A 26,347-nucleotide genomic window follows, 5' to 3' on the forward strand; every position below is an offset into this window, starting at 1 on the left:
GGGTTAGACACTGGCTATATGCAAATCAGCTCTGACCCTGTGCCTCATGGGAACAGTCCAGTCCGAAATACCAAGCCATGTCTTTCCCAGACCGGAATCAAGCATCCAAGGACCGGTTTCTGGCTATCAGCCTTCATCAGCCTGGATAGCTTGACTCCAGTGGTGTGGAGAGCCTGGGACTCACGTCTGAGCATACCCAGCCCACTCGGGGTGAAAATTGCAAAAAACACAGTTGATGGACAGAATGTAGAACAATGTCATACATTCACCTCAGTACAAGGATCTGGGCCTAAATCCATCGTTTTTTTGCACTCCACACCACCCTGGGTTAGACACTGGCTATATCTAACCCAGGGTGGTGTGGAGTGCAAAAAAACGATGGATTTAGGCCCAGATCCTTGTACTGGGGTGAATGTATGACATTGTTCTACATTCTGTCCATCAACTGTGTTTTTTGCAGTTTTATTATGCTATGCTCGGTTTTGTTGTGTTTGGTATGCTATGTTTTGTTGTGTTTTGTTATGCTATGTTTCGTGTTTTGCTATGTTTTGTTATGTTATGTTTTGTTATGCTATGCTTTGTTTTGTTATGTTATGCTATTTTGTTGTTATGCTATGTTTTGTTTTGCTATGCTATGCTATGTTGTGTTTTGCTATGCTATGTTTTGTTTTGTTATGCTGTTTTGTTTTGCTATCCTATGCTTTGTTTTGCTATGCTATGTTTTGCTATCCTATGCTGTTTTGCTATCCTATGTTTTTTTGTTATGCTATGCTGTGTTTTGTTATGCTATGCTGACTCCGTCAGAAGCGGTCGCTCCCCTCGCTCCCTGGCTCCAGCAGCTGGTATCGTAGCGCTCTCACTGCAATCATTGTCTTGTGCTTAACATTGCGCCCTTTAGTGACTGCGCTCCGTCTTGAGCACCTAATATTGCCGCATTGCCTAATTTAGCGTAATGCTATTTGTGAACAGCCCACATCGTGCTAATCAAAGTGTGCTGCATACTGTAGCGCTTGTGTGATATCGTAGCGCTTCTGCAGGCTCGCATTGCATTCTGTGCTTATCTGTGCCTGATTGTGCCTGCGCCTCTGCCCACCCCAATCTCGTCCTGTTTCGTTTCGTTTTTCTGCCATCTTGTTTGTTGTGCCTTCCAGCCCGCCCCTCCACCCAGCTCCCGCCTCCCAGCTGACCCTCCCTCGCCCCCGCCCCTTCCACTATCCACATATGTCAGATGCATTTGCGTGCAGCAGTCACGCGCAGCGGTCGCGCCCCATGCGCGCCAAAGGTAAGCCCGTCTACGCCCATCCGTGCCTGGACCGCGCCCAGCGCCAGACCCCCTGGACCCCGCAAGACTCACCCCACTCGCATTACATACGACGCAGCAACCCTCTCAGCTCTGAACCCCGGCCGCTCACCACAATGCTACCAGGCTGCCCCGGGACACACCCATGGACCCTTCACCTGCCACTCCTGCAAATTCGACTGCATTAGGACCCACACCAAACCCACTAACTCCAAACAGTGCCCCGACAACAACTACCTGAAGTGCATCCTCCTCAACACCCGCTCGATCCACAAACACTCCATTGAACTCTGGAATCTCCTCGACACCACATCTCCGGACTTCGCCTTCCTTACAGAAACATGGATGAACGCCTCTTCAGCTCCAGACATCGCCATAGCCATCCCGGACGGCTACAAGATCATCCGGAAGGACCGCACCAACCAAACAGGAGGAGGCATCGCCATCGTCCATAAGAACACCATCCGCATCACGACCAGTTCCGACGATCACCTCGCATCCGCCGAACACCTTCACTTCCAGATCCACACCGACCCTAAGACCACACTCAGAGGCACCCTCATCTACAGACCACCAGGACCACGCACACAATTTAGCGAAGATATCACTGACTTTATCAGCCCACATGCCCTCCCCTCCGAAAACTACATCCTTCTGGGAGACCTGAATTTCCACCTGGAAAAGAATAACGACAGCAACACCACCACCCTTCTGACAACCTCGCCAATCTCTGACTCAAACAACTTGTTGACACCCCCACCCATCTTGCCGGACACACGCTCGACCCAATCTTCACCTCCAGCAAGCACATCTCCTTCGATCACACCACTACTCTCCATTGGACGGACCACAGCTGCGTTCACTTCCACTACAAAAAGACCTCGACCCACAACCCCCCACAACCTATTCCCCGAAGAAACGAACAAAATTACCACCGACTAACTTCTCACATCGCTTCACCAAAACCCCCCTGCCAAATCATCGGACCCAAACCAAGCAGCCACCAACCTCACACAATGGATCACCCACAGCGCTGACGAACTAGCACCCCTGAAAAACCATCAAATCAAGCAAGGCAACAAAAAAGCCCCCTGGTTCAATGACGACCTTAAGAAATCCAAGAAGCTCTGTCGCACCCTCGAGAAAGCCTGGAGAAAAAACCCAACCATCGACAACCTGGCCTCCTTCAAGATCGCCACCCGCAAACACCACCAACTCATCCGATCCACCAAGAAATCAGCATTCAAGGATCGACTTGACAACAACGCCCAAAACAGCAAGGAACTATTCAACATCGTCAAAGAATTTACCAACCCCAACGCCGGCTCCAACGACATCACCCCTTCCCAAGACCTCTGCGACTCTCTATCCTCATTTTTCTACAACAAAATCGCCGACATACATAACAGCTTCAAAAACCTATCCGAAGACCAGCCCACTTCACCCACCCCCGAACCAAAACCGCACTCTAACAACCTCTACGCCTGGAACACAATCACCACCGAAGACACCATCCGCCTGATGAACTCCATCCACTCAGGATCGCCAACCGACCCATGTCCCCACCACATTTTCAACAAAGCAGACTCTATCATCGCACCCCATCTCCGTGATGTCATCAACTGCTCCTTCAACTCCGCTACCTTCCCGGAAAGCTGGAAACACGCCGAACTCAGCGCCCTTCTAAAAAAAAAAACCATAGCAGACCCCACTGAGCTTAAGAACTACCGCCCCATCTCGCTCCTCCCATTCCCAGCCAAAGTCATAGAGAAAGCCGTCAACAGTCAGCTCGCCGCCTTCCTTGAATCCAACAAATCCCTTGACCCCTCACAGTCCGACTTCCGAGCCAAACACAGCACCGAAACAGCCCTCATCGCAGCAACAGACGACATTAGAACACTACTGGACAACGGAGAAACGGTTGCCCTCATCCTACTTGACCTCTCCGCAGCCTTCTACAGTCTGTCACAGCACCCTCATACAACATCTCAACAATGTCGGAATACAAGGAAAAGCACTGGATTGGCTCATCTCGTTCCTCGCCGGAAGAACGCAGAGAGTCCGCCTTCCCCCTTTCAGATCGGAGGCCACCGAAGTCATCTGCGGCGTACCACAAGGATCATCACTCAGCCCCACCCTCTTCAACGTATACATGAATCCCCTTGCATCCATTGCACGCCAACACAACCTCAACATCATCTCCTACGCAGACGACACCCAGCTAATCCTCTCCCTCACCAAAGACCCAAACACCGCCAAAACCAACCTACACGAAGGAATGAAAGATGTAGCCGAGTGGATGAAGAACAGCTGTTTAAAACTAAACTCGGACAAAACGGAAGTCCTCATCTTAGGTTCATCCCCCTCTGCCTGGGACAACACTTGGTGGCCTCCTGCCCTGGAAACTGCACCCACACCTACGGATCACGCACGCAACCTGGGCTTCATCCTAGACTCCTCTCTCTCGATGTCCAGACAAGTCAACGCCATCTCATCATCCTGCTTCAACATCCTACGCATGCTCAAAAAAGTCTTCCGTTGGATCCCCACCGAAACTAGAAAGACGGTCACCCACGCCCTGGTCACCAGCCGTCTAGATTACGGAAACACCCTTTACGCCGGAACCACAGCCAAATTACTGAAAAAACTCCAACGCATCCAAAATGCCTCAGCCAGACTCATACTGGACATTCCTCGTCAGGCTCACATTTCCGGTCACCTGAAAGACCTCCACTGGCTCCCCGTCAACAAGAGAATAACGTTTCGTCTCCTCACCCACGCACACAAAGCCCTCTACGACCTTGGACCCGAATGCCTCAACACACGACTAACCTTCTACACCCCCACCAGCCAACTACGATCATCCAATCAAGCCCTCGCCGCTATCCCACGCATCCGTAAATCCACCATGGGAGGCAGATCCTTCTCCTACCTAGCGGCCAAGACCTGGAATTCTCTCCCCACCCTCCTCCGCCTTACTCAGAACCACCTCTCCTTCAGAAAACAACTAAAAACCTGGATATTCTATAAGTAAATGCACCCCTCCCCCCCAAGCGCCTTGAGACCCTCTGGGTGAGTAGTGCGCTATATAAATTTCTGAACTTGAACTATGCTGGTGAGGGTTAGGGGGTGTGAGGGTGAGGGTGAGGGTGAGTGAGGGTGTGTGAGGGGGTGAGGGGGTGTTAGGGTGAGAGGGTGTGAGGGTGAGTGAGGGTTTGAAGGTGAGGGGGTGTGAGGGTGAAGGGGTGACTGTGAGTGAGGGTGTGTGAGGGTGTGAGCGTTGTGAGGGTGTGAGGGGGTCTGAGGGTGAGGGGGTCTGAGGGTGAGGGGGTCTGAGGGTGTGTGAGGGTGAGGGGGTGTGAGGGAGGGAGGGTGAGGGTGACGGGGGTGTGAGGGAGGGTGCGGGTGAGGGTGACGAGGGTGAGGGGGTATGAGGGTGAGGGGGTGTGAGGGTGAGGGGGTGTGAGGGTAAGGGGGGGTGAGGGTGAGGGGGTGTGAGGGAGTGAGGGTGACGGGGGTGTGAGGGAGGGTGCGGGTGACGGGGGTGAGGGTGACGAGGGTGAGGGGGGGTGAGGGGGTGTGAGGGTGAGGAGGGTGAGGGGGGTGAGGGGGAGTGAGGTGGAGGGGGGTGAGGGGGTGTGAGGATGAGGGTGTGATGGTGAGAGGGTGTGAGGGTGAGGGGGTATGAGGGGGTGTGAGGGAGGGTGACTGGAGTGAGGGTGAGGGGGTGTGAGGGTGTGTGAGAGTGTGTGTCAGGGTGTGGGTGTGGGTGAGGGTGTGTGTCAGGGAGTGGGTGAGGGTGAGGGGGTGTGAGGGTGAGGGTGTGTGTGAGGGGTGTGTGTGAGGGGGTGTGTGAGGGGGGTGTGAGGGTGAGGGGGGTGTGTGAGGGTGTGTGTGTGGGTGAGGGTGTGTGTGTGGGTGAGGGGGTGTGTGTGGGGGAGGGGGTGTGAGGGTGAGGGTGTGTGTGAGGGTGAGGGGGTGTGTGAGGGTGATGGGGTGTGTGAGGGGTGGGGGGTGGGTGAGGGTGAGGGTGTGGGAGGGTGAGTGAGGGTGAGGGGGTGTGAGGGTGTGGGTTGTGAGGGTGAGGGGGTGTGAGGGAGGGTGGAGGGGGTGAGGGGATGTGAGGTGAGGGGATGTGAGGTGAGGGGATGTGAGGTGAGGGGATGTGAGGTGAGGGGATGTGAGGGGATGTGAGGTGAGGGGATGTGAGGTGATGGGATGTGAGATTGAGGGTGGGTGAGTGAGGGTGTGTGAGGGTGAGGGGGTGAGGGTGTGTGGGTGAGGGTGTGTGAGGGAGAGGTGGTGTGAGGGCATGGGCGTAGGAAGAATGGGGGACGCGGGGGACATATAACCCCCAGATTTTGTAGTGGGTGGGACGCGGGGGATGAGGGTGGGGGGGACGAGGGGATGAAAGAATTTCTCCTCTCCTGTCTGTGGCAGGGCCATTGGTATGTCAAAGCGCGAGTGCTTTGACATGCTAATGGCCCTGCACTTGACCTGTGCCCTTCCCTTTTGTTTTGCATCAAAAACTCCAAGAAGGTTTTCACACCTCTTCACTCGCCCCCACAGCTGATTGCAGTCTGAATTTACAGGACGAAGCAAGAGAGGTAGTTAAGTTTGTAGATTGCTCACTACTGACAGCCACAGCCCACTGGCGTGTGTGTTATAACAAGGCCCTCCTATCCCTGATCCAAGGCAGTGTTTCACGTGCTGTGGTGAGTACAGTGCTGCTCATATTACCCGAGATGGAGTCCGGTGCGTGCATGTTCGTGGTAGTGTATGCAGCAAAATGTAAAAAAAGTTTATTGCTATTAGAAAAATGAAAGATTCCTGTGCTTTAATTTTTGTGCGAATCAATCTGCTGAAGTATATCTGCAAGCAATACTGTATGTGAAAGTGCACCTCTTTTGGAAGCACTAACATGTTCGTTTCAGTTCATTTCTAAAAACTTAAACAACGCTTCTCCCAGAATAACATGGATTGTGGAATCTCTCTAAATAGTTTTTCAAGCCAAATCTACCAGTTATGCAAACGATGTGTAGTTCCTTTTAATATGCCCACATATTGTCTGCACTGAAAAAACACAATTTTCTTCCACATGGTGTCAAGATCACAGTTTGGGCCTGTAATATTTTCTCTCAGTTATTAGTGTATTTTAGTATTCTGCATGCAAATCTATTTTTAACGGTGGGACTCCTGAACCTTTAAACGTTCACTTTAGCTACAAATATATTTAGTATTGAGGTGCTTTCCCAGAGTCTGTGTGACCCTCAGCCCCTTTGAATTGGTCAGCTGCAAGACTGTGGAGTATTCACAACATATGAGTGTGGAAGAAACGTTAATAATGTTCTTGTAATGAGTATTGCAGTGGACCATAACTGAAGCCGTTTACTTCATAAAATATTGTTTTTCCCATAAAGCTTAAATTGCTTTCAGATTAGTCAATTGAGTTGGTGTTAATAGTCTGTGCAGCTGGACTGCAGGGAGGAGTCTCCTGTTTGCACCCTTCCATTTCTGGTGCTTTGCAGCTATTTTAACCCCTTAATTGCTGCCGTCGGCCAACGGTCGTCACGGCCACTACCTCCCCAGTGCTGCGTGCGACCGCTGGACGTCCAGTTCAGCACCGGATAATGGACAGCGCAGCACTGGGGAGGAATTTACAACGCTCCTAAGGAGTTAAGATATCCTTAGAGTTTTTCATTGCTCATATGGGTGTAATTTCTGATAATTATATGTTTCTCTCATCTTCATTGCTCACGAGAAAGTGTCACTCATAGTCATTGATATGTCACTCATGATTATACTGATATTATGAAAATGTCCAACAAAGCATTCTGAAATCTTGGCAGCTATGCTGACTGCATCCTGCCCCTCCTCAGCTGGGACCCTACTTTATTTGACTGTTTCACACTGCACAATTCAGCCACTCAAAAGCCTAATGTTTTGTTTAAATGTTTGAGCAGTTAAACCTCACCCTGGAACATTAGAACAATTAGCACCAGAAATAGTCCAAGCACACATCTTGCATTATATTGTGTCAGATGTGTTGGTCTGTCCTAATATTTACATAAATAACAATTTAAATAGCACTATTTTGTCTTATTTCAATTTTTATGGCACTATCCAGTCCAGGGTGTCGGAGTTCTTTAACTCACACATCTACATTATATAAAGACAATAAATCATATGTACGTAAATCAATTTACAGGATGTGTTACATAAGATAGTGAGGGTTACAAGGTGTAGGAGTCGCATGTTGATTCCTTCACGCCAAGGGAGTATACATTGGATGTCCCTGATCCCCACAGGCCTTCTGGAGAACCTGGATGATGCACAGACACAGATGACGCAGAAGACTTGAAGAGCAGTGAGACCAGGAGCAGTAGGAGTCTTCCTTGATGCAGTCTTGGGTCCAGTCGAAGTCCGCCGAAGTCCAAGTTTTAAAATGGTCAAAGAGTGTCTTGGTTTCAGAGGTTGAGAGTCTTGTTCCACGAAGAATCTGAGGACCTACCCACAGGGGAGCCCTTAGTACCCTAAGGAAAGGGTTGGAGCGACTCGGGGGTCCCTCCCAGAGGAGGGGTTGGACAAAGGGAAGGATACTCCCCTGGTCTTTGTCCAGTTTCGTGCCAAAGTGGAAGCCAGGGGTTCCTGAACTGGCAAATGTGCCCTTCAAAGCAGTCTGAAGCCACTGGCAAGCCACACCTCCCTGTGACAGGAAACCTATTTTTCTACCTTCTCGTGTTCGAGCTCAGTAGCAGTAGGGCAGAATCGGGTCTGTGGTTGGCAGCAGCACTAGGTTGCTGGCAGACCCTGAAAGGCTGTTACTTGGAGTACAGGGGGTCTCCTAAGGAGCACCCCAGTACTTGGGATCATCCTTGTACGCTAGAATTGGTGTTGAGGTATGATTCCAACATGTTTGCTACAAAACATGACCAGGTCCAGTGCAGCCATTATATAGTTAGACATCATGTAATAACTGATGTCCACGATATACCTTAAAATAGCTGACCGCTCTTACAAAGCTTGGAGAATCAAATCCGGGGTTTGTAGGGGTGTCCAGCTCATGCAGGGGCACCCTCACATTTGTAACCAAGCACCCTTCCTATCATAAGGGTGACTTCTAGATTTTGAGTGCAGTGACCTCAGACATAAGGAAACCTATCTGTCGTGAGAGGTGCAAGCAGCATCTCACACAGGCTGCAATGGCAGGTCTGTACTAGAGTTTAAGTGGACTTCCAAGGTTGGCAAAATACATGCTGCAGCCCATGGGAGCCTCTGGTGTACCTATGCCCTGAGTACCTTAGTACCATATACTAGCGACTTATAAGGGTACACCAGTAGCCAATTGTGGATGTACCAAAGTACTTACCAGAGCCAATTTACGGGAGAGAGCACAGTTGCTGGGGTCCAGACTAGCAGTATCCCAGCAGTCTACAGACAAAACACACTGACACCAGATACAAAGTGGGGGTAACCATGAAAGCAAATTCTGCTTTCCTACACCCCCCAAACGTAAGGACATGAGGCTAACCTTGCCCATTTGAGTCTTCATTTTCTAAGTGGAAATATCTGGAAAGTTCATCTTTGTTGGCATGGTTTCTCCTAGGTCTATGTTCTACTGAAAAGTCCATCCCCTGTAGAGAAATGGACCACCTCAAAAGTTTGAGGTTTTCACCCTTCATCTGTTTAAGCCATAAGAGGGGCTTATGGTCCATCTGAACAATGATGTGAGTGCCAAACAGGAATGGCCTCAACTTCTTCAAGGTCCAGGCCACAGGAAAGGCCTCCCTCTTATCTGACCAATGCTTCTCCTTGGGGGTCAACTTTCTGCTTATAAAAGCTACTGGTTGATCCTGACTTTCCGCATGAAGCTGTGATAATACTGCACATATCCCTATCTCAGAAGCATCTGTATGGACAATGAATTGTTTGAAGTAGTCAGGTCTTTGCATAATTGGAGCAGGGCACATGGCTTGATTCAGGTTATCAAAGGCCTTCTGACAGCTAATTGTCCACTGAACTTTCTTAGGCATTCTTTTGGGCGTGGGGGCACTACTACCACCAGTGCTATTGCTAGGGTCACTAGGAGGTTTAGGATTAATTGTAGCAGTATTGGTGTGGCATTTTTCCTTACACAAATAGCACCAAGGTTTCTTGTTAGAGGAGGAAGATGAATTGGACCTACCCCCAGAGGAAGATTTTTTAAGGACCTTCAGAAGAATCTTTATTTTCTTTAGATTTCTTCCCACTTTTCTCTTGGACCTTAGAAGAATCTTGGTTCTTCTGGTCACTACTACCATGAAACTTTTGTTTCACCCTGGTGCGGACCCACTCATCTGCCTTCTTTCCAAATCTTGGGGAGAGGTCAGATCTGACTCCACCATGTACTGGTGCAGTTGCTGATTTTGACAGTTATTAAGGATGTGTTTGCTCACAAGTAAATTGTACAGTCCCTCACAATCATGCACATTACTTCTGTGAAGCCAGCCTTCCAGAGCCTAAATAGCACTATATACAAAATCTACCCAGTCTTAAGTGTTTGCCTTTTGTGTGTCCCTAAACTTAACCCTGTATTGCTCAGTGGTTAACCCAAACCCACCTATGATGGCACTCTTCAAGACTTTGTAATTGTCTGCATCTTCTTCCTTCACAGTTAAGAGTTTATCTCTATCTTTGTTAGCAAAGGAGAGCCACAGAATAGCTGCCCACTGGCCCTGAGGAACCTTCTGAACTACACAGGCCCTCTCTAAACCAGAAATCCACTTATGAATGTCATCACCTGCTGGTAAGGAGGGACTATCCTGCTCAAGTTCCTAGTGTCAATGGAGTGTTCCCTAACTCTAGGTTCACTAGTGCTGCCACCATGGGATGATTCTAATACCAAATTCTTCTAAGCCCTCTGGACTTCTAGGGTTTCCTTATCTAGGGCCAAATGTTCTTTCTTGATTCTGAGCTTTGCTCTCTCAACGTTGAACAGGTGGTATTCCATTTCTAAAGAATAATCTCTCTTGCTAGAGATGGAGGTCTCTGTTGCAGTGGCAGAGGAGGGACCTCCCCTGACCGCTTTGTACCCCAATGGAGGAACAAAGCGGGTCCTCAAGGGCATCCCTCTGTGTCACTAGAGATATTCCCTGGCGACTAGAGTTCTCCAGTAAGGGGTCTTCAGACTCCTCTTGGACATACTCAGAAGCAGAGTCATTGGTGTTGGACACCCCGGCTCATCTTCTGAAGCATCACCACCCATATCCAAGTTATCCTGCCCATCTGACCTTTTTTCTTTGTAGCAACAACTATTCTCCAAAGATTACTTCACTGTTAATATGCAACTCTCCAAATGTCACTTGTAAATAAACATCATAGTCTTGAGCAAGGTCTCCACGCTTTCAATTAAATGCTCAATATTTTAGCTCGAATAATCCTAGCACAAGGCATATTTGCTTGTTTTGAGCATTTTATAGTTTTTGTGAGCTTCCCATATAACAACGTTTTTGTCCTTTAGTGCATTCCATGCACTACTCATTTGTGCACTGCTAAACAAGGGGTTTCCAAAAGGGATCCAACTGGCTTCAGTACACACAGAATCCTATACCATGCTATTAAACCTGCCAGCCTTGTGTGGTCTTCCCCCAAACATTTTGCCTGCTTACCTCCTCTTTTTACTGATTCTTTTCGTTGGCCCTAGGACTCTGAGCACTTTACCGCAGCTGACCATTGCTAAAATGCGTGTGCTTCTTCCCCAAACATGGTAACATTGGTGTATACACAACTAGCATATTTAATTTACTTACCAGTATCTTATTACAGTGGTATACCATATACCCAGGGCCTGTAAATTAAATGCTACCTGTGGGTCTGCAGCACTGACTGTGCCACCCACACAGGTAGCCCTTTAACCATGTCTCATGCCTGCCAATGCAGAGAAGCCTGTGTGTGCAATTTTACTGCCATGTCGATTTGGTATTCAAAACCCCTTGCCAAGCCTTAAACTTCTCTTTTATTACACATAAGTCACCCTTAAGGTAGCCCATAGGTCAGGGTGCTATGTTACTAAAAGGTAGGGCATGTACATTTAAGTTTTGCATGTCCTTGTAGTGAAAAACACCTACATTTGTTTTTCACTTCTGTGAAGCCTACTCCTCTCATAGATGAACATTGCGAATTCCTCTGTATACTCTTTTGAGCTGTAATTCCTATTTAGAAAAGAGAAGCTGTGGGAGACGCGTGAGCGCGCAATCAAGATGGCCACCGCAGCTCTGTAGTTGCGTTTTTACGCCTGCATTTTCGTTATTAAACGCAGATTCCTGTCACAAATTACCCCCAAAGTCAGCAGAGAGCCTTTTGAATGCCTACCTGCACTGTATGAAGACTTTCATCGACTTTGGGGCACTGGAGGTTCCTCTTTTGTCGGTGTGGTTCCTGATCCCCGCCCAGCTTCTGAGGTACTGCAGGGCTTTCTGTCAGAGGGGCGGAGTGCAGTTCTAAGAAAGGGCCTGGCTTGGGCCTAGACACGCCCACAGCTCAGTTTAGCTGCTGCACCAGTGATTTTTGCTGCATTTCCACAATTTTAACAGTTTTTGAGCTATTTTCCTGTATTTCTACTGTTTTTCTCCTTCTTTTTCACAACATGGAGAATAAGGCTGTAGTTAATAATAAAAGGAGGCAGCACATTTCCCCTCCTCCTATAAAATCTAAAGTTGTTGAATCTTCAGAGCCTTCCTTATCGTTAATATTGGAAGAAATTCAAGCGTTAAGAGTCAATACTGATTCCATTGCGTCAGAAATTAAAAATGTCCGCAACGAGATGGCTAGTTTATCCATGAAAAGTTCCGATTATTCAATTAAAATCCAGAATAATAAAGCTAGAATTGACTCTTTTGCTCCTCTGGGGAAAAAATTTCTCCTTTGTGCTCTCAGTTGCTCGAGTTGGAAAATCGCAGTAGACAATACAATCTTCGCATTTATAATCTGCCTGAAGATGTTGAAGGGGATAATTGCAGATTATACTTGGAAAATTTGCTCCTTGGTCTTTTGCAACTCAAATTTTCTGAAAAATTTGAAATAGATAAGGCTCATAGAATCCCGTCACATCGAAATCCTCACCACACCTAAACACGTCAGATGATCTTTAAGGTTCTGCGTCATCACCATTTGGTCCTAATTAGAAAGGCAGCTCGAGAAATTCCTTCGCTGATGGTTAATGGGAATAAGATTTTTATTCACCAAGATTTTGCTAAGGAAACTGTTGCAATACGAAAATAATTTTCTGCTTTCCGTCCTCATCTTCGCTGCCTTGGGTTCACATATGGACTTTTTGATCCATCCACGATGCGTGTCTGGAAGGATAATTTTTCCAAATCTTTTCAACGTCCTGATGACTTACGACATTTTCTTGACCAACAGTCTCATCATTCAATGGATACTAATGACTCCAATACTTGAGTTATGATAATTCTGCCGTTCTCTTTTGACAGGATGCAAAGATTTTCTTCTACAGGGCTCCAGCGGTTCTGGCCATTCTTGTAACCGTGTGTGCGTTTTCACAATTCATATTTATGTCTCTCGTTTGTCGTTTTTCCCTGTTTATTTTTCTCCTTTTCTTTGATGTGTGTTTTGGAGCTACTCTTTTCTTCTTTTTTTCTGTGGCCGATTTTTTCTTTGCTTTTCTTTCTCTTATGCGTGTCGTCTGGTTCTCTTTTTCAACCACTTTTACTATGGCTAATTTTCATAAGTTAAATGTAGTATCATTAAATGTTAAAGGATTGCGACATCCAGTTAAACGTACTAAGATATTAGATTATTTAGGAAGACTTAATGCTGATATTTGTTTTATTCAGGAGACTCATATTGATGATCACATTTTGAACTTTATGAAAAAGAAATGGGTTGATACCATTGTCTCTTCTCCTGCTTCTGGCAAGAAAAATGGAGTGGCGATCTTGTTTGCAAAAAGATTACATTGCCAGATTTTAAGCAAACACTCAGATGCTGATGGTAGATATATATTAACCAAAGTTAAAGTTCATGATTCATTCTTATTTTTATTGAATGTTTATGGCCCTACTGCTGACGATCCTACTTTCTGGACCACTCTTACTACAGAGGTCTTAAAGGTTGGAAATGTTCCTTTAGTTGTTGGTGGGGATTTTAATGTCATTTCTGACCCTTTACTGGATAGAATTTCTCAAGCCAAATTCCACCCTTCTAAAGTATATTTTGCTTTCAAAGCCTTTCTTCAATCCACTAAATTAGTTGATATATGGAGATTACACTTTCCCACAGAAAAAAGTTTCACTTTTTTCTCCAATCCTCATAACTCCCATTCCAGAATTGATTGTTTATTAATTTCTAGACACTTAATTGCTTCTGTTTCAGATCCCCAGATTGGTAATATTGATATATCTGACCATGCTTTGGTTTCTTTATTTCACAGTCCACATACACCAAACAATCTAGGTGGCGTATGAATACAGATATTGTCTTGAACGAGAAACATAAACCAAAACTTTTATCAGCCATGACTGACTACTTTTCATTTAACCATGAAAGTGATACTTCTTTAATTACGAGATGGGATGCTTTTAAAGCTTATATTAGGGGGACTACAATTTCAATTATGGCACATGAAAATAAATCCTTCAATGCTTCCATTTTAGATTTGCAAAAACAAATTGCGAAAACTGAAAGACTCTTTATAACTTTTAATGATCCCAAATATAGGTTTACGCTTCAAAAATTGCGTTATGAATTTAATTCCATTCTTAGTAAGAGGGCTGGCGTTCAGATTTCTAATGCTAAAGCCAGATTCAAGTTTAATACTAATCGCTCTGGCCGACTATTAGCTAATTATTTACGCATTAAAAAAGACAAAGCTCAAATCAACTCTATTCATAGCACCCATGGTAAAATCGCTTTTTCTCAAAATGATATAGTTAAGGAATTTTTGAAGTTTTACTCTACATTATATAGCAAACCTGATTTTCATGAGGATTCTTTAATTGACTCCTTTTTATCTTCCTGTAAATTACCTAAGATATCCCAATCTGATAAACATGGTCTTGATTCACCTATCACTAAAGAGGAAATTTTACTTGCCATAAAGTCCCTTAAAAAAAATAAGTCTCCTCGTCCTGATGGGTTGCCAGCTGAATTTTATAAAGCATTTCAAATGCTATTGTTACCCTTTTTATATCAACTGTTCACATTTTTTGGATCCACTGGTGCAACCTCTGGCTCATTCACTGAAGCACTAATAATTGTACTCCCAAAACCTAATAAAGATCCCACTCGTGTTTCTAATTATCGCCCTATTTCTTTGATTAATCAAGACTGTAAGTTAGATGCAAAAATACTTGCATCTAGATTAGCTCCTATTTTAGATTGTGTTATTTCTCCTGATCAATCTGGTTTTATGAAAAATAGAGTTTCTGCTAATAACACTAGAACTCTCCTTCATGTTATTGAACAAAGTCCTACTCTATCATCCCCTGGCAGGTATATTAGCCGTAGATGCTGAGAAAGCCTTTGACAAGATTCATTGGCAATTCTTATTTCATACTTTATCTTTTTTTAACTTTGGAAATACCTTTATTGGTATGGTTTCTGCCTTATATTCAGCACCGACTGCTCGATTATTCATAAATGGACATATTTCTCATCAATTTTCTCTTTTTAGAGGTACTAGACCGAGATGTCCCCTTTCGCCTCTTTTATTTCTCATTGGTATTGAACCCTTTCTCTCCTCAATTAGGAAGTGTGATGAGATTCAGGATATCAATATTAAAGGTGTTCTTGTTAAAGCCCTTGCATATGCTGATGATGTACTTTTATTTTTAAATGACCCTGTGTCCTCTTTCCCACCTTTATTGCATATAATAACACAATACTCTACAATTTCTGGGTATACTTTAAATATAACTAAAACAGAATTTTTCCCTTTGAATGTCTGTTGTACCCCTGATATGCTTCCCTTAAATGGTTTACTTTGGCAAAAAAATAAGTTGAAATACCTTGGGATTTTATTTTCTACCTGTGTAAAATCAACCATTACGTTGAATTGTGATTTTCTTTTATCGTATATTAAGGACAAAATTTCCAAATGGTCCTCATTACATCTAACTTGGTGGGGAAGGTTAGATTCTATAAAAATGACATTAGCACCTAAAATTTTCTAAACACTTGCAATGCTTCCAATTCAATTTCCTCTAAAGTTTTATAAAGATGTTGATAAAGTTTTGTCTAAGTTCTTATGGAATAATAAATCACCTCATATTAGTTATAAACTGCTCAAAATTCCCAAACGAAATGCCGGTTTTGGCATTCCAGATTTCTTTCTTTATCATAAAGCTTTTATTTTGAAACAAAGTTCCCTTTGGTTTAACACCTCGTTATTAAATACTCCCCCTACTTGGTTATCTATTGAGAAATCACTAGTAACTCCTCACCCACTTTCTTCTCAGTTAACTATGTCTAATACCACTGCATTTTTCCGTAAATCAGTCATTATTAAATCTACTAAAATGATGTTTAATGATTTAGACTTAATTTTTCTTTCCCCCATGAATAATACTGGAGATATCTCCCTTTGGTATAGCAATGTTATCAAATTGAATAGGAATGTCACTTTTTGGTCCTCATGGATTAATGCAGGTATTTTCTATCTTAAAGATGTGTATTCTAATAATAATTTTATTTTGTTTGAACAGTTACAATCTCGATTTGGTTTACCTCGATCCCATGTTCTCAAATACCAATATTTATGTAACTCAATTTTAGATTCTTTTCCTGTTGCTATTCCTTTTAATGTTGATGTTGATTTGGCTAGATACATTCAAACGGTTTCCTTTTCTTCCCATGGGGTCTCTATTTTATATAAAAAATTATCGGACACTCTTGGTACTAATGTTGATACGCTGTCATCCTTCTGGAATAATGAACTATCACTTTCCTTATCCAATGACACTTGGAGAGAAATTTGGGGTAATGGTATATCTGGCTGGCTCCCTGTTTCTCTCTTTCAAACTAATGCTTATATTTTACTTAATAGACTGTGGACCCCTTTTCGTTTATTTCATGCTAACCTTATCCCTTCTCCTGACTGTTGGCATTGTAAGGTTGAATCGGGTACATTGCAACATAGTTATTTGATTGCACTTCTATTTTCAAATTTTGGTCTGATGTTTGGGTAGTTATATCTAAGATTTTTAATATTCAAGAAGATATTTCTTACAAAATGTTGATTTGTAAATCGCATATCTTATCACTTGATTTAAACGTTTTAGAATGTAAACTTTTTAATTTTCTTATTTCTGCAGCTTTGAAATCCATTACTTATTGTTGGAAAGATTGTTCTTCTTTATCTGTTCATGCATGGTGGTCTTGGGTTCTTTTTACAAGAAGAGGTGCTCAACTATCTTTGAAGGGGCTTGTTCATAATTCGCTTTCTTCTCAATCATTTTGGATACCTGTTGATATTTATTTAGATTTGAAGTAATGTATCCATTTTTGTCTTCCAATATTGGCATTCCTTTGGCCATTCATGGATGTTCTATTTTTATTACAGTAGCTCCTTTCACTTTTTTCTTATCCTAAGCATTTATATTTTCCCTTCCCTTTCCCTTTTTCCTTTCCTTTACATTCCAATTTCTTGCTACCTTTTGCATTCTATAATGTGCTGTTTGTTAACTTTTTGGAAATGTATTAAGGTATTTTCGCTATTTTGTAATATTTTTTGTATTGTCTTCCTGTTTCACCTGCATTTAAAATCCAATAAAATATTTTGAACAAAAAAGAAAAGAGAAGCTGTGTCATGTTTTGCATCTTTGGAATGGCAATGATAAATCCTCTTTACTGGTAAGGTTGGATTTCATATTACTATTTGACATATGCCACTTTTACAAAGTGGACATTTCTCTGCTCTTACAGCTCTGTGTGCTTTTAGCCTGTTTCCGATACACTCCAATATTACTCCAGTTGCATTTTGAGGTTTAGGAATGTTGCAAAGAGAATTCAGTTTATTCTTCCTTTTTCTTCCCACCTTTGTTTGCTTGGTGCATGAAGATGTACGTTTCAAAAACATGTTTTTTTCACATTTGGTCTAATTACTTTGTGAATATAAATAACAATTAAAACATAGTTGCAAACTGTGACTACATGCCTGCCTTTATCAATGTTTCACTACAAAACTATGGGGCATATTAGCAAGGAACCTCGTAAAAATTATCGCCGTTTTAGCGGCAGAAAACTGCTGCTAAAACTGAGAAATGGGCTTGCTAATATGCCTCATAGAATTCCTATAGAAGCCCAGGTTGGATGTGCAGGACATCTAACCTGGGCTTCTATTGGAATTCTATAACGCTTATTAGCAAGCCCATTATCGCCGTTTTAGTGGCAGTTTCCTGTCGCTAAAACTGCGAAAATATTAACGAGGTTCCTTGCTAATATGCCCCTATGTGATTGTATTTGTTTAACATAGTGTACGGTTCTCAGACAATGGTCGATTTGTATCTGGTCACTGGAAACTCCAAAAGGTTGTCCTTGTCCCCCCCAGAAATTGAGTGTCTCCTACGCCCCTGGGTAAGGGTGAGGGGGTGTGTGAGGGTGAGGGTGAGGGGGTGTGAGGGAGGGTTATGGGATGTGAGGGGGTGTGAGGGTGAGGGGGTGTGAGTGAGAAGGTATGAGGGGGTGTGAGGGTGAGGGGGTGTGAGGGGGTGAAGGTGTGAGGGGGTGAACGGGTGGGTGAGGGTGAGCGGGTGGTGAGGGTGAGCCGGTGGGTGAGGGTGAGCCGGTGGGTGAGGGTGAGCGGGTGGGTGAGGGTGAACGGGTGGGTGAGGGTGAGGGTGTGTGTGAGGGTGAGGGTGTGTGTGAGGGTGAGGGGGTTTGAGGGGGTGTGAGGGTGAGGGGGTGTGAGGGTGAGGGGGTGAAGGTGTGAGGGGGTGAAGGTGTGAGGGGGTGAAGGTGTGAGGGGGTGAAGGTGTGAGGGGGTGAAGGTGTGAGGGTGAGGGGGTGTGAGGGTGAGGGTGTGAGGGTATGAGGTGGTGAGGGGGTGTGAGGGTGAGGGGGTGTGAGGGTGAGGGGTTGTGAGGGTGAGGGGGTGTGAGGGTGAGCGGGTGGGTGAGGGTGAGGGGTGTGTGTGAGGGAGGGTGAGGGTTTGTGAGGGTGTGTGAGGGTGGGTGAGGGTGAGTGAGGTTGGGCCACGGTGTCTCTGAAAGCAGTTGTTTTCATTTACTTGGCGCGGGTTCAGGTCCGATAGAATGAAATGATACGGGCTAGGCGCATTCCTCCGCCGTTAAGCCATCCCAAGAGCCGTTTTAAAGTTAACAGGAGAATTTCCCCCATGCTGTTCTCATCTGTCATATTCCGCGAGACGTCTGTTCTCCGAGCGCTCACTCCGTACATTCCTTCACATTCGGGATTGCAAAATGTTATGTTTCCGTTCACACGGTAAGAGCACGCTGTCAATTAGGCACCTCGTGCTTGCACAACTATTCCCCCCCCCCCCAGTCCCCCCAAAAAATGATTCTTGCGTGCCATGATGTGGCATTGAACTTCCACCTAGCAAAAGCATTGTTGTTGTCAGTGACTTTTAACATTTCACAATTCGTGCTCAAATTAAGTTATATTTATTTGTAGCAAGTAGGATTTACGATTTTTTAAAATGAGTGCTGCAAAATGACATCACCGAAACTTTTCTTGGTTCTTGAGACCAATTTTCTCACAGAGTTTTCGCTGCCAATTTCATCCGAAAGAGCTGTACTACTATTTAGGCACATGCATTGTTCCACTTTAAATCAAAACTGTGTTAAATTTACCTTAAAATACTTTTAGACATGTTACAGTCAATGAACGCATTTTGCGTCTACAGAATCGATTTAAAGTGAAAGTGTCAGTGAAGCTCTCGGCATTGCGCGGCAGGGGGGCGGGGTGTGTGTGTGTGTGTCTATGAGCTGGGTTAAAGATGAGAGCTGAGTAAAATTAAAGAAAAGAGGGTTATAGTGGAGAAGCCTGTTTAAGGGAGCAGGGAAAGTGCACTTTTAGTAAGACGCATTGGAAACCATAGAATGGCAGAGAAAATCAGCACTGGGAGGGGGGCTAGGCAACCATGCCAGCATTCCGATTCACGAGCAGATGGTCCTGTTTATGACCTGCGGAGCGCGTGAAGTGGCTGGTGGCAAATGGAATCAGAGCGGCCGCGGTCACTTTGATGATCTTGTTTTTTTTTTTTGCAGAGTTTTATATAGCGCGAACTTGACCCGAACCGGGTATCAGAGCGCTTTTCATAGCACCAGTTACGTTACGCAAGGACACACATTCATTTTGTTAGGCACGGGGAGATTAAGTGATTTGCCCAGAATCACCGGAGGTTTAGCGACATTACCGAGACTCGAACCGGGTTACTGAGATCGAGCGCCCTAGCGCCTTGTGGGAGGGGTAGGGGAAGCGAATTGCACGATCCGCAGTTGGTTAGACTTTTTGGCAGCCTTACTATAAATCTCGCCTACATCCCTACGGGATGGAATAGACAAGACCTAAAAAGGAAAAGAAAGGTTCGAATTCCAACACTCATTTTTAAAAAAAAGAAAGTTGCTGGACTAGCAAAGAAACATGTCCTGCAAATTATGGCTGGTTCTGTGTAAAGGAACTTGGGCAATAGCGCTTCTGGACAGTGCAGCAGGAGTAATGATAGTTCGCTGAAATCTCAAAGAGCATCTGATGGTGACTCCAACTAAAGAATATAAACATGTTGAAACTTGAGATGGACATGTAAACCCTCCTGATAGGGTCTATAATGTGGAAGTACAGATTCAAGGAAATGTTATACATAGCATAAAAGCAATATTCTGGCCTCATTTATCGAATGCTTAATGATATCATTCTTGCAGAAGACGGTTAGCCTCTGATTTCATAAGGTTTGTACCTCGAGGGTGAGGAAGAATAATGCTGGCCTTTGCATCCTTAGGGGCACATGCATCATTCATAGGTTTTGCAATTCTTAATTTGCGAAAATTACCGAATCGCAAATTAAGAATTGCAAAATGCTATGCATAATTTTTTTCACTATTTATTTGAGAATCGGTAAAAATCGCAATTTTTACCGAATCTCAAATAAATAGCGAATTCCAAAGTGCATTTTCGCAATTCCCATTGATTCCTATGGGCCGAAAGGCCCATAGGAGTCAATGGGAAGGCATTTAAGAATTCACAATTTGTTGATGCATTCCACGGGTGCAGGGGGGGGGGTCCAAAGGACCCCCCCCTCTGCACCCCTGAAATGTATTTGAAAGTGCATGTTTCACACACACATGTCCTAAGGACATGTGTGTCTGTAACATGAGTTTAAAAATTCATTTTTTTCATTTTTGAAAGATTTTCGCAAATTAACACGTGGGTCAACCTTGTGTTAATTTGCACTTCCAATTTCATAATTCACATTTTTTTTTAAATTGATGCATTGCATTTAAGGAATCGCACAAATGCGATTCCTTAAATGCATTCGCATTTTTTAGAAATGCAAAAAAATGCGAATTAAGAAAAAAAGTTTGATGCATTCCAAAAACGTATTTAGGAAGTGCAAACGGCCGAATTTACCGATTCACACCGTTTGCACTTCCTAAATAGGTTGATGCATGTGCCCCATAGTACCTGAACAACTCAGAGAAAAGTATGCTCATAGGAGGCTTCAAAGCAAGCACTTGCATTGTAGAGAAACCAAAGGGGAATGGAATAAAGAATCAGTTCCACATGCCATTCATGTAAGGATTGAGTCACGTGTGCAGGCACAATATTCCCTGAAGCTAAATGTGACCTACAAGCTATTTTAGATCCAGCCTAAACTGCCAAGGTGTAATAGTGCCTTGTAGTTCTACAGCGAACACCTGTGATTTCCTGGTGTTAAAACCTGACGGATTATATAGAATAGTTTTAGATGATAGAATTTTAAACATGTATGCATGCACTCTAAAGGCTCACGGTACGGGACTGATGATTAATCTAGTGTGGGGAAAAAATGTCTCAAATATTTCCACTTTTTTATATTTTATATTTTTTTCAAAATGTAGGACCTAAAAACAAGTATATACCTGCATTTTTATTTAGTGGATTTCAGTTCTTTTAAACGATGTTGCCTATGGGCAATAAGAATAGTCCTGGTTTGTTTGCAGCAAGAATCATTGAGATTTTACAAGAATATCCCGAGGCGCGATCTTAAATAGATGACATCCATCATGGACAATAACTTGTTTGAAAACCTGGCTAGGAAGGACAAGATAGTGACTTTATTAGCCCAGGTAAGTGTTTAATATTAATTTTAAAAAATACAAAATTGTACTTTGAAAATGTGTGTTTAAAAAGAAAATATACACGTGTTATTCAGTGAGGGTAAATCTTCCTACAGACACGTGCTGCTTTTTAGCCATTGAAAGTGTTAAGAAAAATATATGCCGTGAATGGATTTCTTAACTTTGGGCGAGCTTACTTTCCATATTGTGAGTAAAATCCTAGTATACGTTGATTTCTCCCACATTTTCTGAAAAACAGAAGACCACACTTTGTGGATTGTAAGCAGACATGTGAAAGACTAAATATTTACAGACTAGGAACGATAAAACAAACCTAGTAATTAGAGTCGTTCCCAGTGCTTCAGCTCAGAAAATTCCCATAGTTTACAGATCAATGTTGTACTCCTCTGCAGGCGGGGGATTCACATCAAGAGAAACCATTCTTACTGTGGTGCATACGGCCATATAAAAAGAACGCTCTTTAGTGCAGGAGAAAAAAAATCATTATAGTTTTTACTGTACTTAAACAAGAGTCGGCAACAAAAGAGAACGTTCAAAATGGTCGGACTCTACACCTTTGCTTTAAATGCAGTTGTTGTCAAACTTTAATATAGCCCTACAGTCTACACTCAAGAATGTTAACAATATACTCAAAATGCATAACAAACGCCGAACGAATATATGATATTACCACGATTACAAGTTCCACGCATGGCATTACCACGCGAATTTTAGTTCGCAAGTGGCTTTACCACGCTGGAATTTGCAACGAAGGATTATACCACGCATTTTAACGTCCTTTAAGCACAAACGATAAAGATTAATTTCTTACCTGACACCTTCCTGTCTTTCACCAGCAGCCCGTACTTCAATTCACCATCGAAACAAGCGTCAAAACACGTCTACCAAAACTAAAAAAGGACTGCTATTTTCACGTACACGGCACGTCTTTGGGGGAGGCACTTTCCTTTTTCTTCAGTGGTACTGAAGTTCGTTTTTTTTATTTAAGTAATCCGCTCCTTTGTTTGTTTTTTGGGGGGGAGACCCCCCCAGCCCCCCTCCGAGCCCCCCCCTCTGCCCCCCAAGCCCACACCCCCCCCCTGCCCCCCCACCCCCTGCCCCCCCAAGCCCACGCAGAACGACTTGAAGGAATACCACGTCTCCCCCCCAGCCCGTGGTAAAGACGTCATGGAAGGCACCCTCGTTGTAAAGACGTTTGCGTGGTAAGTGTCACGTGGTAAACGTTATTAGTGGTAATGCCTTCGTGGTAAATGATGTTTCCCACGCCGAACATCTAACCCATGCATGAATACAAGAGCATGTTATACACAGACTGCTCTGGACTGCCCGCGATCAACAGTAAACGGGAATATTCTGCTCTTGTGCTGCAGTGCAGTAAAACGTTTGAAGATGGCAACTTCCAGCCACTACATACACTCACTCAAGTTTTGTGTGAAAGGATATAGTGTAGATTTGCTGCACCTTCAGCTGGATGTATTCAGCGAATCAAGGGGTAAGTCAATAAAGAATAAGCAACTATGGGGAAAGTTGGCTTTCCTCCAGGACAAACTTCATTTGGTCAATATACAGCACACCATAGCCCATAAAAGTGATGGAATTCATGCTAAAGGGAAATGTGCAGCAGCTTTGGCTGCAAAAACAGCTTTGCACACCTCTAAGGTAGAAATTGTGAACTAGTCTCAAACTAAGATAGACACAGACAGTAGCAATTGTGAACTAGTCTCAAACTAAGAGAGACACAGACATTTTGGCAGCATTACAATCCTTGTTAAAAAGAGAGAAGCCTTGGGATGGCTTTATTTCCTAAACACTCCTACGCCCTCACTTAAGATAAGATTCTGGTGGTTACATTACCAGGAATTGGAGATAGACATATACCTAATTAGGCAACTAGATTAGATTTAATCAGAGCAGATCATGAAGGTATAGCATCTGTACATGCTATTGTAGTGCTACTATATCAGTGCTACAGCTTCGATACTGGTACATTTATAATATGTGCAGCAGCACACTATGTGCCAACAGATTGAACACTCTGTTATAACAAGACCAGTACAGAGTCATTTAACTATTTCTGACTGATCCAAAGGGGTAATTTTTCTCAACCACATCGTGCCAATCCCAAGTGTAAATCGCTATAAATATATATTGATTGCTTTAGATTTGTTTGTGGGTTCGGCCACAACCGACTGCGCTGCTCGGGTCATCTTTAGACTTGCAGTACCTAGTAGCTGTGGGGGCATTTGAGACCTTGCATTCAATGTTCCTGGGTTCACGTCTAAGGCGGTCATGGATGCTTTGTCTTCAGTGGGACTAAGACTACTATATACCCACCTATTGTATCGGAAGAATAACAATATCATAGAACACTCAAATGATATACTTGAATAAGCCATGACTGCTACGGTATTGAGTATAGGAATTAGTTGGATGTATAATCTGTACGGGGTTCAGAGAGCAATAATTACTTTGCCTAGATGAGTATTAGATGGTCGCAGCCCATTTGAGATACTGTTACATGCCAGAGTGAGTCCCTGGAAAAATAGGAGACTCAAAACCTCTTTAGTACAGAATTGAGTTTATTTAGAGAAAGTCAAATACAAATATATAATACAATGAAGCAGTAAACGGTCACATAAATTGAAATAAGGCATTATCAATCCCCTTCAGCTCTGGCAATTGCTTTCCCTGCAGAATACACAGTAGCAAGATTAGACAGAATCGGCAAAAGGGGAGGAGGTCCGGCTATAGCCACGCGTCTATCCCAGCATATTAAGATCTTGGACACTGTTTCTACTCCCAGTATGGAGTTAATGGTATTCAGACTGGAGCCTGCCCATGGCATAAGGTGGATGGGAGTTGTAGTCTACCATCCCCCTGGGGAAAGTAAGAAATCTTTCTGTACCTCATTATTGTAAAGTCTTGCCCCTATACATTGCAAGTAGATAATTTCCTACTCGTAGGGGATTGCAATCATCATTTAGATACCATCTCCAAACCAGACTCCACTTGTTTAACAGCGGCCTCTACCCTAGAGTACTTAGCCCGACACATATAGCGGGCCATACGCTGGATACCATCTTTACGAACATCCAGGATCTAATAGTAGAACCCCCCTTGGCACTAAGCTGGACTGACCATCTGGCTTTAGGATTCTCTATGGTTATTCCGAAACCAGTAAGTCAGCCCCAATGCCATAGGCGTTCCCCTAGATCCTGGAGGAAAGTGATATTAACAGCATTTAGCTCGGCATATACTACCCCATCATTTAACAACTGTGCGGATAGCAACACAGCATTGGAAATATTGGAGGCCTCTATAACTAAGGCCCTCAACACCATCGCCCCACTCAGGGTAGTCACAATCAGGGAGAGGGCTGCTCCAGCCCCATGGTATTCAGAGAGCCTTAAGAAAGAAAAAGCTATTTGTAGAATCAGGGGGAGGAAATAGAGGAAAACAAAGTTGGAGGGGGATAAACTGGCCTATAGAACAGCACATAGAGCGTATCTAAACAGTTGCAACATAGCCAGAAGATCTTCTAAAGAGCTCTTTAAGATCCTTAAGGAATTTATCAATCCCAGAGCTAATAATTCCTCCCTCCCACCGGCGCAAAGGCAAAGTGACGACCTAGCCAATCACTTTAAACAAAAGATTGACAAAATCTATAGCTCCTTTGGTCCAGAAGAGGTTCTTAGGGCGGTAGTACTGCCCCCGGAAGACCCCCTCTTTCCCAGCCTAGAGTATTTCTCAGTTATTACCTCGGAGCAAGTACTGTCTTTGTTAGCGCATACTAAATTAGGCTCCCTGTCAGACTTGGCCCCCCCTTATTATTCCAGATCTTGCACCAGCCTTGTCTTACTCGATTATGGAAGTCGGTAACATATCATTAGCTATGGCCACGTTTCCTTCTAAGTGGAAGAAGGCACAAATTAAGCCATTTCTGCAATTTTGTAAAACATATTTGCCTTGTTGTGTGGGGGTCGTATACCTTTACAGTGTTGACGGATTGGTCTAGCAGTACCCACAGAACTAGCAACATACGGCAGTTCTGGGTCGATGTGTACTACTTCATGTTTATAACCTATGGGTTTTAGAATCAAAATAGTCACTCCACAAGAGCAGGAGCTATAGAACGCCAGATAACAATGATTTCCCAGTCAATCTACTCATTGTTGCGCTTGTATGTTTCTTGTAGCAGAGCTATGGATATTTCATGTCTGTCCGGATACGCTTGGACCAGTCTGTGTTTTTTAAGAATGTTCAAACTGTGAATATGGTGAGAAGTTGGCCTGGCATATGCTGTCCACTATTCTAGTGGGCACCTTGCACCAGTCCAAACGACCCTTATTGATGGTAGGTTAAAGACAACCTTCATAGAAAGCTATCCTAGTGGTAGCTTTGGAGAGCAGCCTTTAGGCTAAGTCGGGGGGGAATGTAAAGCAGCTTGTTTTACCATTCTATAATCTTGTGAATGGCCAAATGAAAGGAGACCCATGCCAGGTGTATATATATATATATATAAAATACATGTATTTATTCTAAACACATCCCTCTAGTTTCTTTACGAGGCGAGAGGCAAAAGTACGTTCAATTAACTTAATAGCACACAGTAAATTAGCACAATATACGTTGAGCCCTAGGGGAAAGTTGTGGTTGGAATTTTAAGGATAAAGGGCACTTGGAAGAGGACTTGGAGCAAACCCCTTTAACTAGATTGTTCTAGAGTCCACACCCACGGGAGCACTGGAGTACT

At 43.9% G+C, this 26,347-nt stretch overlaps 1 protein-coding gene across 12 annotated transcripts in view; it reads left to right on the plus strand.

The window, feature by feature from the left end:
- HDAC5 (histone deacetylase 5) overlaps positions 1-26,347 on the plus strand; it is a 1,448,645-nt gene that overhangs the window by 154,776 nt on the left and 1,267,522 nt on the right. For 2 of the 12 annotated variants that reach the window (XM_078645216.1, XM_078645211.1), the window contains one exon: positions 21,457-21,582. The exons of the other annotated variants lie outside the window; for them this stretch is intronic. The gene's annotated coding sequence lies outside the window, so the exon portion shown is untranslated. The remainder of the gene's footprint in view (positions 1-21,456; positions 21,583-26,347) is intronic. 12 annotated transcript variants of the gene reach the window in all.

Source organism: Lissotriton helveticus, chromosome 5_1, assembly GCF_964261635.1.
Source record: "Lissotriton helveticus chromosome 5_1, aLisHel1.1, whole genome shotgun sequence".
Classification (NCBI taxonomy): Eukaryota; Metazoa; Chordata; class Amphibia; order Caudata; family Salamandridae; genus Lissotriton; species Lissotriton helveticus.